General features: G+C 39.0%; 1 long non-coding RNA gene across 1 annotated transcript; it reads right to left on the reverse strand.

The window, feature by feature from the left end:
- Positions 1-1,996: 1,996 nt before the first annotated feature.
- On the reverse strand, positions 1,997-4,864 carry LOC122669882. Its single transcript, XR_006334091.1, has 2 exons — positions 4,543-4,864; positions 1,997-2,060 (listed from the first exon to the last, which is right to left on the reverse strand). It is a non-coding gene; the product is annotated as an uncharacterized LOC122669882 (long non-coding RNA).
- Between the last annotated feature and the right edge of the window lie 10,510 nt (positions 4,865-15,374).

Raw genomic sequence — 15,374 nt, forward strand, 5'->3', positions numbered from 1 at the left:
AACTCAACAAGCAGCCTCCTTGTCATTGACTTGTGTGCAAAAGATCTAATGGGTAATATGATTCAAAATCATATCAAAAGATGAAAACAGTAAAAGATCCAATGATACCTTATCCAATGTACCTACCATAGGACAGCAAGGATGAATCAAAAGATGAAAAACAGTAAAAGATCCAATGATAGCTTATTCAATGTAACTACATAAGACAGCTAGGATGAATCAAAATATGAAAATAGTAAAATCCAATATATGATGGCTTATCCAATTGAACTTGGAAGATGACATAATTTTGAATGTAAGCTCTTAGCAAGACAATGTCTTGCAATTCCACTTTTCCATTCTATATCTCAAGTTAACTCATAATTACTAATGTTTCCTCACAAGTCAACCCAATTCTTTTCCAGCTCTTCCCTTGTACACCTACCATTACCAACTTTAGCTATATCAATTATTTAAAGTTACCATAAGTTGTCTTTGTTCACTAACAAAAGCATCCAATTGACCTTCTGGCTTCCATCATCTTTTGACTTGCTGGTGCTGCTCCCAAGTGCACTCAGATTCATCTGTCTCTTATTCTGTCACGCTAGCCTTCATTACTTCATATATTTCTACCAAACAACTTATATTCGCAAACAAGAAAACAGAGAGTAGCACATTAGGATTTGAATATCCAGAATCAAATCCGTATACTTGACGTAAATATACATCAGATACAAGACAAATTCAAATATTGGATATGCTAATTCCAGATATTAGCATATCCACTTCAAAATCGATCCATTTCCATCCAAGACAAGTTTGGCTGCCAACATTCCAACTAACTCTGCACCAATGACAAAAACCACTCCCAAGTATCCGACTACTTACAAATAGAAGGATCAAGGATTAACTTTGCTTTCATAAGCAAGCTGAATATCCCACCTCAACCATTCCAACTAAAAAAAAAAAAGAGAAGAAAAAGGAAAGAAGAAACACAGAAGAAGCCAGTTTTGAACAAACATATGATGTAATCAGAGCCATTAACTACCCATCTTGAGGGCATCATAGCCCAACTGCTTTATGTATTCAACTAATTTCTACAACTACTACTGTGGATATTGCTAAGCTCTTTTCCAAATGCACCTGTAATATACAGGACTCTTAAACTTCGTAAAATTAAGCATTTTGTTCACTTTCACATCTATTTGGAAATGACCAGTTAACCACAAGTAACAGAAGAATCAAGTCCTCAGCAAGGCATTTCCTTCAACAGTGACTCTTTAGAAATCAAAAGCAATTAAAGATGGTACTGAAGACGCAATAATTGCAAAAGGAACAACAACAACATCCAAGCATTATCCCAACTTAATAGGGTCGGCTACATGGATCCTATAAGAGAAAAAAAGGTAAAAAGAAGTAAAAAAGGAGAGGGGGGGTGCAAACAACATCGACACAAATCTCTAAGGTATCAACCCTTCTTAACTACGTACCACTTCTTAACTTCCCAACACTCTGCACTAGGTCTCGAAGAGGGGTGGATACAAACAACGACAACACACAACAAAGACCAACTGACCGCATGGATCTTTGATCTCCAATCAGCTCTATTAGAGGTCATACTCGAGGCAAGGCCTAAGCTAAGCATGTCTTTCTTCACCACTTCTCCTAAGGTTATCTTAGGCCTACCTCTAGTTCTTTTGGTTCCCTCAATCAAGATCATGTCGCTCCCCTCCGGACTGGAGCCCCGGAAGGCCTCTGTTGGACATGGCCATACCATCTCAAACGATTCTCTCTAAGTTTATCATGGATAAAATTGCTAGATGAAGTTATAGAACCATGCGGCATATAGTGACAAGCACAAATACAGTAAGTTCAAGCACAATTTCCAATACAAACAACAAGGAGATTTTACACAATGACCATTTAAAAATACAAGTAAGGTAGATGATTAGAGTAGCAATAGAAGAATTATCTTGTAGCATTCAAGATAATGTGCTCAAACTGCCTTCCATTTTTGGCTACAAAACTTGCTAATTTGTCTGCAACTTTCTTCACTCCAGGATCGCTTGGGGAAGGTGGTGCTGCATGTCACTTAAAGAACTGATTAATACCAAGAGCATGAACAGGGGAATGCAAATTACTCTTGTAGCAGGGTGTGCCACATTTTCCAATTCTTTCATTCAACATCTCTTTCCACCAAGGTCGATAGAGACTTAAGACATAAGCTGCATTCATGAGACAAGAAATGTTCAAGAATGTTCTGTTTTCACCATTCATCACTTTATGAACAGAGAAGGCATAAATTCCCACCTGGATTGACGAAAACACTTTCCAAGGTGAAAAGGTAGTCTCAATGCGAAAAAAAATATAATGAGGGTAAACATTCTTGTGCTAACATAAAATAGCCCAAAATTATAAAAACTATGTATCATATGCCCCTTATATTCTAATATAGATGTCTACGATCATCAAGCTTGGAGTCAGGACTAGCCATAGCCACTGAGGTTTTGTTTAGCTGAGTGGCAGGCAGAGGGGTTCATGCAAAGCAGAAAGCCCCCCTTCCTACTTTTTCATCTCACCAGTCTATAAAGAGGTACTTGCATACTAACCACTGAACATTTTACCTCAGTTTTTACCCATGCGCTTTCACAAGAATCACTCCACTTCCATGAAAACCAAACACATCCCAAGTTACAACCACCTGAACAATCGTTCTGACACCTTCCTAAAGCACTCCACCCCACAGCAGACCACAACCTAAATAAGATAATAGCAGGAAATGAAAATATATATTCATGTCTCCTGATGTAGATATATGAGAAAAGATGGCATTATGTTGGTGGAAATATGCCTTGGGTTGGGTACCTATACATTGGGCTTTTGTTTCAATGGGTTGTCAATGTAATAGCCACTTTAAGGAACTAAAATAAGGGTAGGACTTAGGAATTCGGGATTTAATTTATAGGAGTTGTTAAGTCTTTTATTAGTCAATTAAGTAGCTATTTTATTACTAGTTGGTTTAGGAAATTTTTAGTCATGTTAGGAGTCATATTTTAAGACTTAAGAGTCTACACACACACACACACTCTATATATATATCTATATATAGCCAGCCCTTCAGGCACACAAATTAATGAAATAAAGGTTTCAGTTTCTCAAAATTTTGGCTCTATGGAATCAGTACTTATGCCTGTGGATTGTGGTGTTACTTGGTGGTTTCCAAGTGAAGACTGATGTCGATTTCTTAGTGGAATAGTGGATTCTCTTTGTAGGCTTTGGTGGGCTCATAGCCTGTTATGTGGATTCCTAAACTGTTTTATCTTTCTATCACTGTTCTATCATTCAAGCAAACTTCAGTGTTTAAACTTTCCCAGTGACGGTAGTTCTATAACTCAGGATCCAACTATCAGAATTGGATCAAAATTTGAAGACTTCTCCCTGTTGGAGTGACCGTTCGATTACTGTTTCAAGCACGTCAGATCTATTCTGCAGAAGTAATTAGAGTTTCTAAAATTCTAGTCCTAGTTACTATTTCCTACGATTGGGCTAATCTCCCACTGGATTTTCCCTGGATCGGGATTAGTCTTCATAAATTTCTTAGGAAACCCTTCAAAGCCTCTCTTGATCCCATCTTGGAGGTGCTTCTTGGAAAAGTTTTAACCATTAGAAAGACAAGCTTTGCTTCTTACTTGATTTCCCATGCAACCAATAACTATGAATCAAACATGGGTTGCTGTTTAATAAATTGACTAGCATTGACAACATTAAAATTTTCTTAAAATAAATCACAGTTTCATGAACATTTTGTAACTGAGACAAACATAATGCAGAGATTAAAAACCACTTTGTAACACACACGAGCAAACACAGTGCATGCAAATAATGAGAGATAAGCAAAGATCACTCACCAAGGGAAAACGAAAAACATTAATAGAATTATCAGAAAACTGTATACTAGAATGAACTCCTAAGAGCTTCAATGCAAGTTTGCAAGAAGATAAAATTGAACTTCAGACGGACTTGCAAGTAGGTCATCTGAATGCAAAATATATTACATATAAAATCTATTATCCAGAGCTAAATAGCACAACAACCTCATTACTATAGAAGAAGCTTCCAGAAATATAAACATATAGGGCTGACTTGCCCATGCATTTCATTATAATTAGTGGATACATACCTAGTACAGAAGCAACATCAATCATTATGCATGAAAAGAAGGATGTCTATTGGATAACGAAAGCCAACCTAGTTAGACGCTCAGAGGAATGGAATTTTTTATCCAACAGTAAATAAGGTTGCTCCATTGCAACCTTGTGGTCACGGGTTCAAGTCCAGAAATAGCCTATCTGCAAAGCGGGTGTAAGGCTGTGTACATTATGACCATCCCCAAACCCAGCAATGGCGGGAGCCTCATGCACTAGGTACGCCCTTTAGTAAATTTGGAATCTAAACAATTCTTTACTTTTGCAATAGAGAGAAAGCACAATAGGGAGAGCACAATGGAGAAAGAACCAAAATGCACTCAAAGAAGATAAAGGTATGTATTCAAGCGGTTATTACCAACATCCCCTTTACATGGCAATGGAGCAGGATGCATTTGGTTGATCCAACTCTGCCGCTTTGGCGGTCCATCTCTTGACCCATTTTCGCATCCCCTTCATCTTCATCCTCATCAGCACCCAACTTAACGGGGCTGCCTCAAGTTTAGATTTCTATTTCAAGCTGAATGCAAGTTTGCCACCTGCAGCAGCAAGGATAGCCTTGCGTGTCTCAGTGCTTTTGAATCCATGCCTGTTTTATAAATGGAAGGATTGACCCTCATAGTCCCAGATTTATTTATGCTTGACTTAGACTCCTCCAATCCAGCTTCCTTTTCTTTCTCTTGTTGAAGTTAACCTGAGATATAGCCATTTGTTAGAAACCAACACTACACAGCAGTAGGAAAGAAATAATTAAGGAACAGAAAAAGAAAAAATCAGTAGAGGAAATAGAAGAGTATATGTTTCTTCAGTATCTTACCTGTTATGATTTAGGCTGATATTGTTGGCAAGGCCAGTAGAGAAAGACATGACAGTACCCACGAAAAAGAGAGAAGAGTATATGTTTCTTTCTGAATGTAGGCCCTTAGTCTTGTTGGAATACCAAACTAGTTAATATCCAAACAACCTAGAGTTAGACTACCTACCCTTGGTTTAACGCCAGACTCGTTCCTTTATCAAGGAGTAACCCTAGTCCATAGTTGATTTACACACTTTACACATGGGCATAAGATCTGATCCCCTATGGATGCATTAGAAAATGCATATTCTATAAATTTGATGACCTCAAGTCTATATTGTGAAGACAACTTGAAAGATGCATCCCTTGAACTTCCAATCCAACTCCTAGGTATAGTTTCCACGTGTAACTGCTAAAAAGAAAAAATCCTTAATATTAAATGTCATTTTGCATATCTCCTTGTCATCCACTAACATGAAGAAATAATATGGTCAAGACAAAAGTTCAGCGATGAGATCACAAATAGAAAGCTAGACACAAGTGCATTGATCAAAGAATTAAACAACCAAAGAGCCAGATCAAAACACCAGACAATTGCTCAGACATAGATTTGGTACCAAAACAAACTACAGAGAACAAGTCAAAGCCCCTTGAACTTCACCATTCAATTATGGAAGGGAGAGAGATAGAGTAAAAGGGAAGATATAAGAAGCAAGTAAGTAGCTACAATGGAGAAAGAGGAGAGAGAAAAGAGATTGAAAGAGGGAGAGGAGACAATTATTCACACCACACAATCTCAAAATAAAATAATGTATTCCAACTAAGCTATCGATTGGGGGGTACATATCTTTATATAAAAGCAGAAACAAGAATTCAACTAGACTATATAAACTCCTAAACCCGTTATTACAATCTCTTGGGCTTTGGTTTCCAAACTCTATTGTGCCACAACATCAGATGGACAAATTGCCCACCCAAATTATGAGTTGGGAGGAAAATAATAGAGGGGAAGGTGAGGATAACAAAGATCAATTTCCAATATACCATGTGGAATATGATAAAATCCCATAGTGAGAGAGAGGGGGAATACAAGTTGAACTAGATGGGTCCTTCGGCAATAAAATCATACACAAGAGATTAATATAGAGGTGTCCACCTTCAACAGCAAGGGTGTGGCGATAGAGCATGCCAACCCATGAAATGGATTTGACTTGCAAAATCAATTAACTTGGACTAGGCTCCCAGTCTAATATAGCTTCTTGGATCTTGTAACTGAGTTACAAGTTAAATAACCTAGAAACTCTGTGAAGAAGAGTGGAGGACAAAATTGCTTTTATTTCCTTTCTAAAGTCTCTGACCCCATCCAAAAGTTGGAACTTCATCAGGTTGGGTTTCTGTAGAGTGATTGCAGGGAGGGTACATAAGCCTTTGGAGAACATCCAAGGACTACCAGGGCAAACAGGGTTTGATTCATTGGCAGGACAAGTTGGTCTTTATTCAAATATTGAGGAGCTATACTTACTCAGCCCTAGAGCTCTTCTCCCTTGCTTCGTGGTAATCTGCAAGCCCTAAAAGGGAGAAAAAAGAAAAAGTGTTTACAAGTTATAGTTTTGAATTTTTTTATTTTTTTTTTGGTACTACTATAAAATTCCACTTTTCTTCATTACCACCCTATCACATATTTTGATTCTTCTTTGCCACTTCAATTTGGAATCTACAAGGAACCCATCCTTCTGCATTCTTGAACTTGCTTAGGACTACCTCTAACATGTTTGGAACCTCAACAAATAATCATGGTCCATGTTGTCAAGTCATCATCCAAGTTTGTTCAATTGCAGAAAATTCCTTTCCCTTAAAGGTTGTCTTTTGTCAAATATAAATGTTTTGGAGAATTGTTATGACTCTTTAAGAGTCCTTATAAAGTAGATCATTGTCAAGGAAAAGGGCACAAACTTGTCAACCATATATTGGTGTTCAATCACTTCAAAAATTTCACCTACTTTTGACTTCCATGCTCAGTATTACTGTAGAAGAAGGAGAGAGAGAAGAAGAGTTAATTAAAATAATGGGACAAGTGCAAGGGTTGAATGCTGTGTACCCTGGCCAGACAAATTTGATATTCTCTTCTAGTCTATACCTTACCTCATTCACTGTCCTTCTTAACTCTTTCTGGTGCTAGAGCAGGCTTATTAAAGGTTAAGTCAGGAACTCAGGCCTCTCTCTCTCTCTCTAACTTCATTGGTCCCTTTGAAAGATTTTTCACTATCACAGGTTCAGTAAATGCATTGGTTGTGTGACTTGTGTCCTCTTGTGAAGGCTATAGTATGAAACTGTACAAAAATAACTGTAGCCTTTGTGATGACTGTTCAAACATTGCTGAGGTTATAAGGGCCTTTGTTTTCTTCTTTGAAAATTTAAGAGGGCAAGCTGCAGTGACTCAGTGAGAGAGGGGGAAATACAAGTTGAACTAGATGGGTCCTTTGGAAATAAAATCATACACAAGAGATTAATATGGAGGTGTCCACCTTCAACAGCAAGGGTGTGGGCGATAAAGCATGCTAACCCATGAAATGGATTTGACTTGCAAAATCACTTAACTTGGACCAGGCTCCCAGTCTAATATATAGCTTCTTGGATCTTGTAACTGAGTTACAAGTTAAATAACCTAGAAACTCTGTGAAGAAGAGTGGAGGACAGAATTGCTTTTATTTCCTTTGTAAAGTCTCTGACCCCATCTATGATCTATTTCCCAACTCCCAAACCCACCCCCTATTCACTCACCTTTACTTCCTAATCTCAAGCACATATAATGCAGACCTCTTTTCCTTAAAAGACATCACAAGCACATATAATGCAGACCCCTTGCTGATCAAGTACACATTGTACTCTCTGCTAATCAAGTACACATTGTGTACCGAGTCTGTTAATCATCTTTAGGGGGGGTATTTATGAACCCACACACTCACCCCCACCCCTTGCTGCCCCTATACACACTCACCCCAGCCCTTGCTGCCCCTACACACGGTCACACACTCACACACTCACCCCAGCCCTTGCTGCCAACACAACGTGGAGAAGGATATTGCAGAGTACATCAAGAAAGAATTCGATAAGAAGCACGGACCTACCTGGCATTGTATCGTCGGTCGTAATTTTGGTAAAATCCATCACCTCTGTGTCCCCCCCCTCCCTCCCTCTGTATTTGAAGGATTTGAATAATTACTTTAACTAAGATGCAATAAATTATGTCACTTCAACATAAACAAGTATGTTATTGTTGCAGTTACTTGAATTGAGGAGCAATCGGACACTAAAATCAGAATGGTTTTTCACTAGTTCATAATCTTACAATAGCCAATTAATTGAGATACGAAAAGATCTATATTTATTTAATTTAATAAATATTCAATATTCATATGCACATGACCAATTGCCCCTTTTATCCCCAGGCCTATTATCTCTATAATGGAAACAAATCGCTTATTTGGTAATTCTACTTCTGTTATAGAATAGAGCAATGATATGAGAGATAGACTTATCTTTTTCATCGAGTCGGAGTTTTTCTCCTGATTTTTTTAATAATTATTTTTTCATCTTGCAATAAATAATGTTAAAATAGGCTACTTTACCCGATAGGGGTAATTTAGTCCTTTAGTTTTATCAGTTTTATCTCTTTTAGTTTTATTTCTTTTTCTGTATTTTTCCCCCTCACCGATCTCTATTTGGAATTCCTAGTTGGAATAGGAATTTCTAATAGGAATAGGCAAGGGTGGCATTTCTACTTTCATTGTGATTAGTTGTAATTCTGATTATTATAAATAAAGGGGCTGGGTGATCGATTTTGATCATTCAAGCATTCAAATTCAAGGCTATTTACATGGTATTAGGGGCACCTTTGATCTAAAGAGCAGCCCCCTCGAATTTTTTTGGTTTTTCTTCTCCAACACTCTCTCGGCTTCTGGTTTCCTTCTTCTCAACCACTCTTAGACTCTCTATCTCATTCAGGGCAGCAACTTTGAGGTGATCTAATGAAGATTTAGCTGCTGCCCTCAATGACACCTCACTGAGGATTATACAAACTTGGGTGTGATCAGAATCTGTCGCAGGTTTCCTCCAACCTTGGAGATCGAGCTGCTGCCTTTTCAAGCTGGATTTCTGTGTTATTTTTTGGAGATTGATCCCTGCCCTTATTGATTTACACCTTACTTACTTCAGATTGCAGCTTTGAATCCAAACTACATCAGATTCAAACCTGCAATTGCTTTGCATTCAGCTATTCCTAAATTTTTTCAAATTTAGGGTTTCTTATTCCATCATCAGAAGTTTCTATTTTTTTGAGGGCTTATTCCCTACCACCTGCAGGGAATTCGATCCTAGTTTGAGCTATTTCTGACGGCTAAATTTTTGGGAATTTAAAAACCCGTGTCTTCTACACTTACATGATGTTTGACATCACTTCAGCTGACTCTGATGGATCTTCTCGATCAGAGTATCTTCCTTCTCCCACCAAACTAGATGGGGCAAATTATCTAATGTGGTCAAGATCCACTTACGTTATGATTGCTGGCCGTGGCTACACAGGACACCTTACAGGCACTACTCCCATCCCTGCTGAAGAAGGAGCTGCTTTGACTAAATTTTTATCTACTGACTCCATGGTCATGTCATATCTTATTCATTCTATGCATCCTTTAATTGCACCAGACTACCTTCTCCTAGACACTGCTGCCCAGATATGGAAGGCTGCCAAAGATAACTATTCATAGGTAGGGGATGATGCTCAGGTATATGAATTGAGGAAAAAAATCCATGACACCAAGCAGAATGATTTATCCATCTCTCAATACTATGCTAAACTCCACAAGTGCTGGCAAGAAATTGATCATTACTCTGATTTATCAACCCACTAATGCCACTGACATTGCTGCCTGCAGAAAGCATGTCGATAAAATTAGGGTTTATGACTTTTTGGCTGGCCTTAATGTGGAATACGACCCAATTAGGGTTCAGATTCTAGGCAAGGATCCTTTCCCTATACTGGAACAGTCCTATGCTTTGGTTAATAGTGAAGATCGCCGAAGAACTACTATGCTTAACACTACACTTCCTAATCGATCAGCCTTGCACACTGGGGCTGGTTCTACTTCTTCGGTTGCTGACATTTCTAAATCTGAGAAAACAACAGTTAAATGTGAGCATTGTGGCAAATTATGGCACACTAAGACCACTTGTTGGAAGATACATGGCAAACTAGCCGACTTTGATGCTAAATGTGCTGCTCGAAAATCGAAAAACAAAGCTAATCATACTAAGGCTGTCACTCCTGCTCCTCCTACTAACACTGGACTGTCTAAGGATGAACTTCAGGTTTTCCGTCGTATGTTACAGGCTTCTGCTGCTTCTACTACATCAACACCTGCCAGTTCTTCCACTCCTCCAGGTTCACATTTAGCCCACTCAGGTATTTCTTTTGCTGGTCATTGTGCATCGGTAGTCTCCTCTCCCTGGATCATAGACTCCGGTGCCATTGATCATATGATTGGATCCTCCAGCCTCTTTACTCGTTACTCTCCTACATTTAGTAAAGATAAAGTACGGGTGGCTGATGGATCCCTCTCTTCTATCTTTGGGAAGGGCTCTATCAGTTGCACTCCTTCCTTACCTTTATCCTCTGTTTTATATATTCCTAAATTTACCACTACTTTCCATTAGTAGTCTTACCCGTGATTTAAATTGCAAAGTAACTTTTTTTCCTTCTCATTATGTTTTAGGATCTAGCAACGGGGGCAATGATTGGATGTGGTAAGATGCATGGTGGATTGTACTTGCTTGATAATGGGAGTCCTACTTCACCACCATCTTTGGCTTCTCCTATACATCAAAGCTCGTTAGTTTCTTCTGAACTTCAGCAATGGCATAACAGACTAGGTCACCCCCTTTAGGAACATTATCCTTTTATTTCCAGCATTAGCTAAAGAATGTCATAGAAACGAATTTTTTTTGTGAAGCCTGTGTTTTGGCTAAACAACATCGTTCTACTTATTCCATAGCTAGTAAAAGTACTTCTCCTTTTGGTCTTATTCATTCTGATGTTTGGGGTCCTAGCAGGAAACCAGCTCTCAAAGGCCATCGTTGGTTTGTTTCTTTTATTGATTGTTATTCTAGGAGTACGTGGGTCTATTTAATGCATAACAAAAGTGAAGTTTTTTTTTGTTTTTAAAATTTTCATAAGATGATTCAAACCCAATACAATGCCACTCTCAAGATATTGAGGAGTGACAATGGTAAAGAATACATGGATGGTCAGTTCCAACACTACCTTGCTGCCCATAGTATACTCCATCAAACCAGTTGTGTCGATACCCCAGCTCAAAATGGTGTGGCTGAAAGGAAAAATCGCCACCTCCTTGAGGTGACTCAGGCTCTTATGTTTGCCCATTCTGTCCCTTCCCAATATTTGGGAGATGCTGTCCTGACTGCTGCCTATCTCATCAGTAGGCTCCCTACCCGAGTCCATGACTCTGACACCCCTGCTTCTTTACTGCAGGGTTCTTCCTCCTTTGTCGTCCCACCTAAAGTTTTTGGTTATGTCTATTATGTTCGGGATACTCGCTCTCTTGGCAAGCTCAAACCCCGTGGGGTCCGTTGTATTTCTTGGGATATTCTCCATCCCAAAAGGGATATAAGTGTTACCATCCTCCTACATGTCGTACCTTCACCAGTATGGATGTTGTCTTTCATGAAACTCTCTCCTAGTATCAATCCACACCTCTTCAGGGGGAGACTTTCAGTGAAGATGTGATGGTTGACCTTCTGGTACAAACCCAGACCCGGGTCCATCCACCTATTGATCCCACCCCTCGACTATTGCTTCCACCCCTCTTCCCTCTGTTGGTGCCCAACAGGATTTTCCCCAAGGGGAGAACTTAGACGATGCTGAAAATCCTATTGGTGACAATTCCCTTCAGGGGGAGATGACTCCAGTCCAACAAATCATTAGGGAATTTCAGAAGAAAATTAATGACTCTAATCTCAAAACCTATCACAGGGGGCATTCCAAATACAAGCAGCTCCCATCCACTGTAGCACCAGCACCACCACAGTTGTCGGCCCTGGAACCAGATCAATCTCCAGGTAACATATCTTCTCCTTCTCCTGATTTACCTATTGCTCATCGTAAAGGTATTCGGGCTTGTACCCAGCATCCTATTTCTCATGTAGTCTCTTATGACTCCCTTTCTCCATCCTTTCGTACATTTGTCTCTTCTCTTTCTTCTGTTAGTATTCCCCAAAATTGGTAGGAAGTTTTTATAGATGGAAATTGGAAAGCAGCAATGATGGAAGAAATGCAAGCCTTAAAAAAGAATGATACATGGGAGCTTGTGGTTCTTCCTCTAGGAAAGAAACCAGTGGGATGTAAGTGGGTGTTTGTGGTGAAACAGAAGGTAGATGGCACTGTGGATCAATACAAAGCATGTTTGGTTGCAAAGGGATTTACTCAGACTTATGGGATCGATTATCAGGAGACTTTTGCACAAGTTGCAAAGCTAAACACCGTCAGAGTGCTACTTTCTTGTGCAGTGAATCTGGGCTGGGAATTACAACAATTAGATGTGAAGAATGCCTTCCTCCATGGAGAGCTTGACGAGGAAGTATATATGGACATTCCACCAGGTTTCTCTTGTGATAAAACCAGCGGGAAAGTTTGTAAATTGAAGCGTGCTTTATATGGGCTAAAACAGTCCTCCCATGCTTGGTTTGGATGATTTCACAAGGCAATGGTCTTTGCGGGTTATAAGTAGAGCAATGTTGATCATACCTTGTTTATCAAGAAGAATGGTGAAAAGGTAACCATCCTCATAGTTTATGTGGATGATATTACGGTAATCGGGAATGACAATCATGAGATCACCCAGTTGAAGACTTACCTTGGGCAAGAATTTGAAATATAGGATCTGGGAAACCTAAAGTACTTTCTAGGGATAGAAGTTGCTTGGTCTTCTAAAGGCATATTTCTTTCTCAGAGGAAGTACATCCTAGATTTATTGACCGAGACTGGGATGCTAGGGTATCATCTTTCTGATACACCTATGGATGCTACTACCAGACTTAAAGAAAAGGAGGGAACACCGATCGATAAAGGTCGCTATCAAAGATTGGTTGGTAAGCTCATTTATCTGTCTCATACAAGACCTGACATAGCAGTATCTGTAAGTATGGTCAGTCAGTTCATGCATGATCCGCATTCCTCTTACATGGATGTTGTTATTCTGATCCTTTGGTATTTAAAGTCAGCACCGGGACAAGGAATTCTTTTGTCTCCGAATGGTCATCTTCGTGTTGAAGCATATACTGATGCAGATTGGGCTGGTTTCTCTGATAGAAAGTCTATTTCTGGCTATTGCTCATTTATTGGTGGCAACCTTGTTACATGGCGTAGTAAAAAGCAGATCGTAGTGGCAAGGTCTAGTGTTGAAGCTGAGTTTCGTGCTATGGCACAAGGTATTTGTGAGATGTTATGGCTCAAAGGTTTATTACAAGATATTGGTAATCCTGTTCATCTTCCCATGATGTTATATTGTGACAACAAGGCTGCTATTAGCATTGCTTACAACCCTGTTCAGCACGATCGTACCAAGCATGTGGAGGTTGACAGACATTTTATTAAAGAGAAGTTGGAAGGAGGGCTGGTGTGTGTTCCTTTTGTGCAATCTGCTGACCAGCTCGCTGATGTGTTTACTAAAGGCTTAAGTGGGAAGGTTTTTCATCCTATTCTTGTCAAGTTGGGCATGGTTGATATTTATGCTCCAACTTGAGGGGGAGTGTTAAAATAGGCTACTTTACCCGATAGGGGTAATTTAGTCCTTTAGTTTTATTTCTTTTTCTGTATTTTCCCCCCTCAGCCGATCTCTATTTGGAATTCTTTGTTGGAATAGGAATTCCTAATAGGAATAGGCAAGGGTGGCATTCCTGCTTTCATTGTGATTAGTTGTAATTCTGATTATTATAAATAAAGGGGCTGGTTGATTGATTTTGATCATTCAAGCATTCAAATTCAAGGCTGTTTACAAATTAAAAAACAAATTCTTTCACCAATGGCAACCAACTGAAATCATTTCTTTTGTGCTGATGCTTCATGAACATTCACGAATTCATCTACTGCAACAAACAAACTTGAAGATGTTAGGAGAAAATGGTGGTGCTGAGGCATGCCATCGGTCACTCTCTTTAAAACTGTATAATGCAGATCAAAAGAAAGATCTGCTGTGGTGGGTTTAAGAGAGAGAATAAGAGAAGATAAAGGGTTGTTTCGTGGCTGTGAACACTAACATGAATAGTGATTCTAGCAGAAAAAGAGAGGAAAGAGGAGAGAAGGGAGAGAAAATAGAGGCACTACCTCCACTTCAAAATAAAACTAAACCTTCATTCATTCCATTATCAAATCATTGCATTACATAGCATATCAGACCACTAATTTATAGATTAACTTACCCCTCAACTTTCTATTCTTAACACAATTCACATGTTAGAGACATTCCTAAATATTTAAACTTGAGAACCAAGGAATCTGAAAATAGAAATTTCTAAAAATTAGGAGTTTCTAAAACCAGATTGAGCAGTCCTTTAACATAATAGAAATGTTGAATTATGTTCACCAGAAAACTGTGGGGGTATTCTGGTCCTTTTAGGGCTTATTTTATGTACAAGCGACTCTATTAGAGAGTCAGCCATAGTAGGGGTATTTCTGTCACTTTCTTTCATTCATTATAAATAAGAGGCTTGGGGAGGTCATTAAATCATCCAAGCATTAAGTCCTAATTTTTCTTGTTAACATGGTATCAGAGTAGGTTTGAATTAGGGTCCCACAAACACCCCCTACTGTTATCGCCTCCCGCTCTTCCTCTCTTCTTCCTTCGATCTTCTTTTCTTCTTTTTGTTTTTTTTTTCTTTCTTTCTTTTCAATGGGCAACACTAATGAGGTGATCCATGGATCTAGTTGCTGCCCTACATTACCTCATGAATTAATGCATTAATTGATCACGATCGATAGAAGTTGTGCCTCTACCACCTGCCAATATTTGAAGACTTCAACATTGAGAATCAATTCTCCCTTCTTAGAATATCAAGAACAGCAGTGATTCCTTGGTCAAACCTCTATCTACATCAACAATTTGAAGACCTTCTACCTATATCGATATTACTAAATTCAGGTTTTTCAAAAAACCCTGACATTATCAATTAAGGGGTTCCTGTTGTCTGCTTTTGCTGATATTTGGAGGATTGTTTGGCCTACCCTAGAGGAGCAATCGACCCCAGTTTCAGCCACAATTGACAGCCTATATTGGTCAGATAGGGCTGGATTTTTAGGACTATTTGGACTATACTAGAACAGA

Source organism: Telopea speciosissima, chromosome 7 (assembly GCF_018873765.1).
Source record: "Telopea speciosissima isolate NSW1024214 ecotype Mountain lineage chromosome 7, Tspe_v1, whole genome shotgun sequence".
Lineage (NCBI taxonomy): Eukaryota > Viridiplantae > Streptophyta > Magnoliopsida > Proteales > Proteaceae > Telopea > Telopea speciosissima.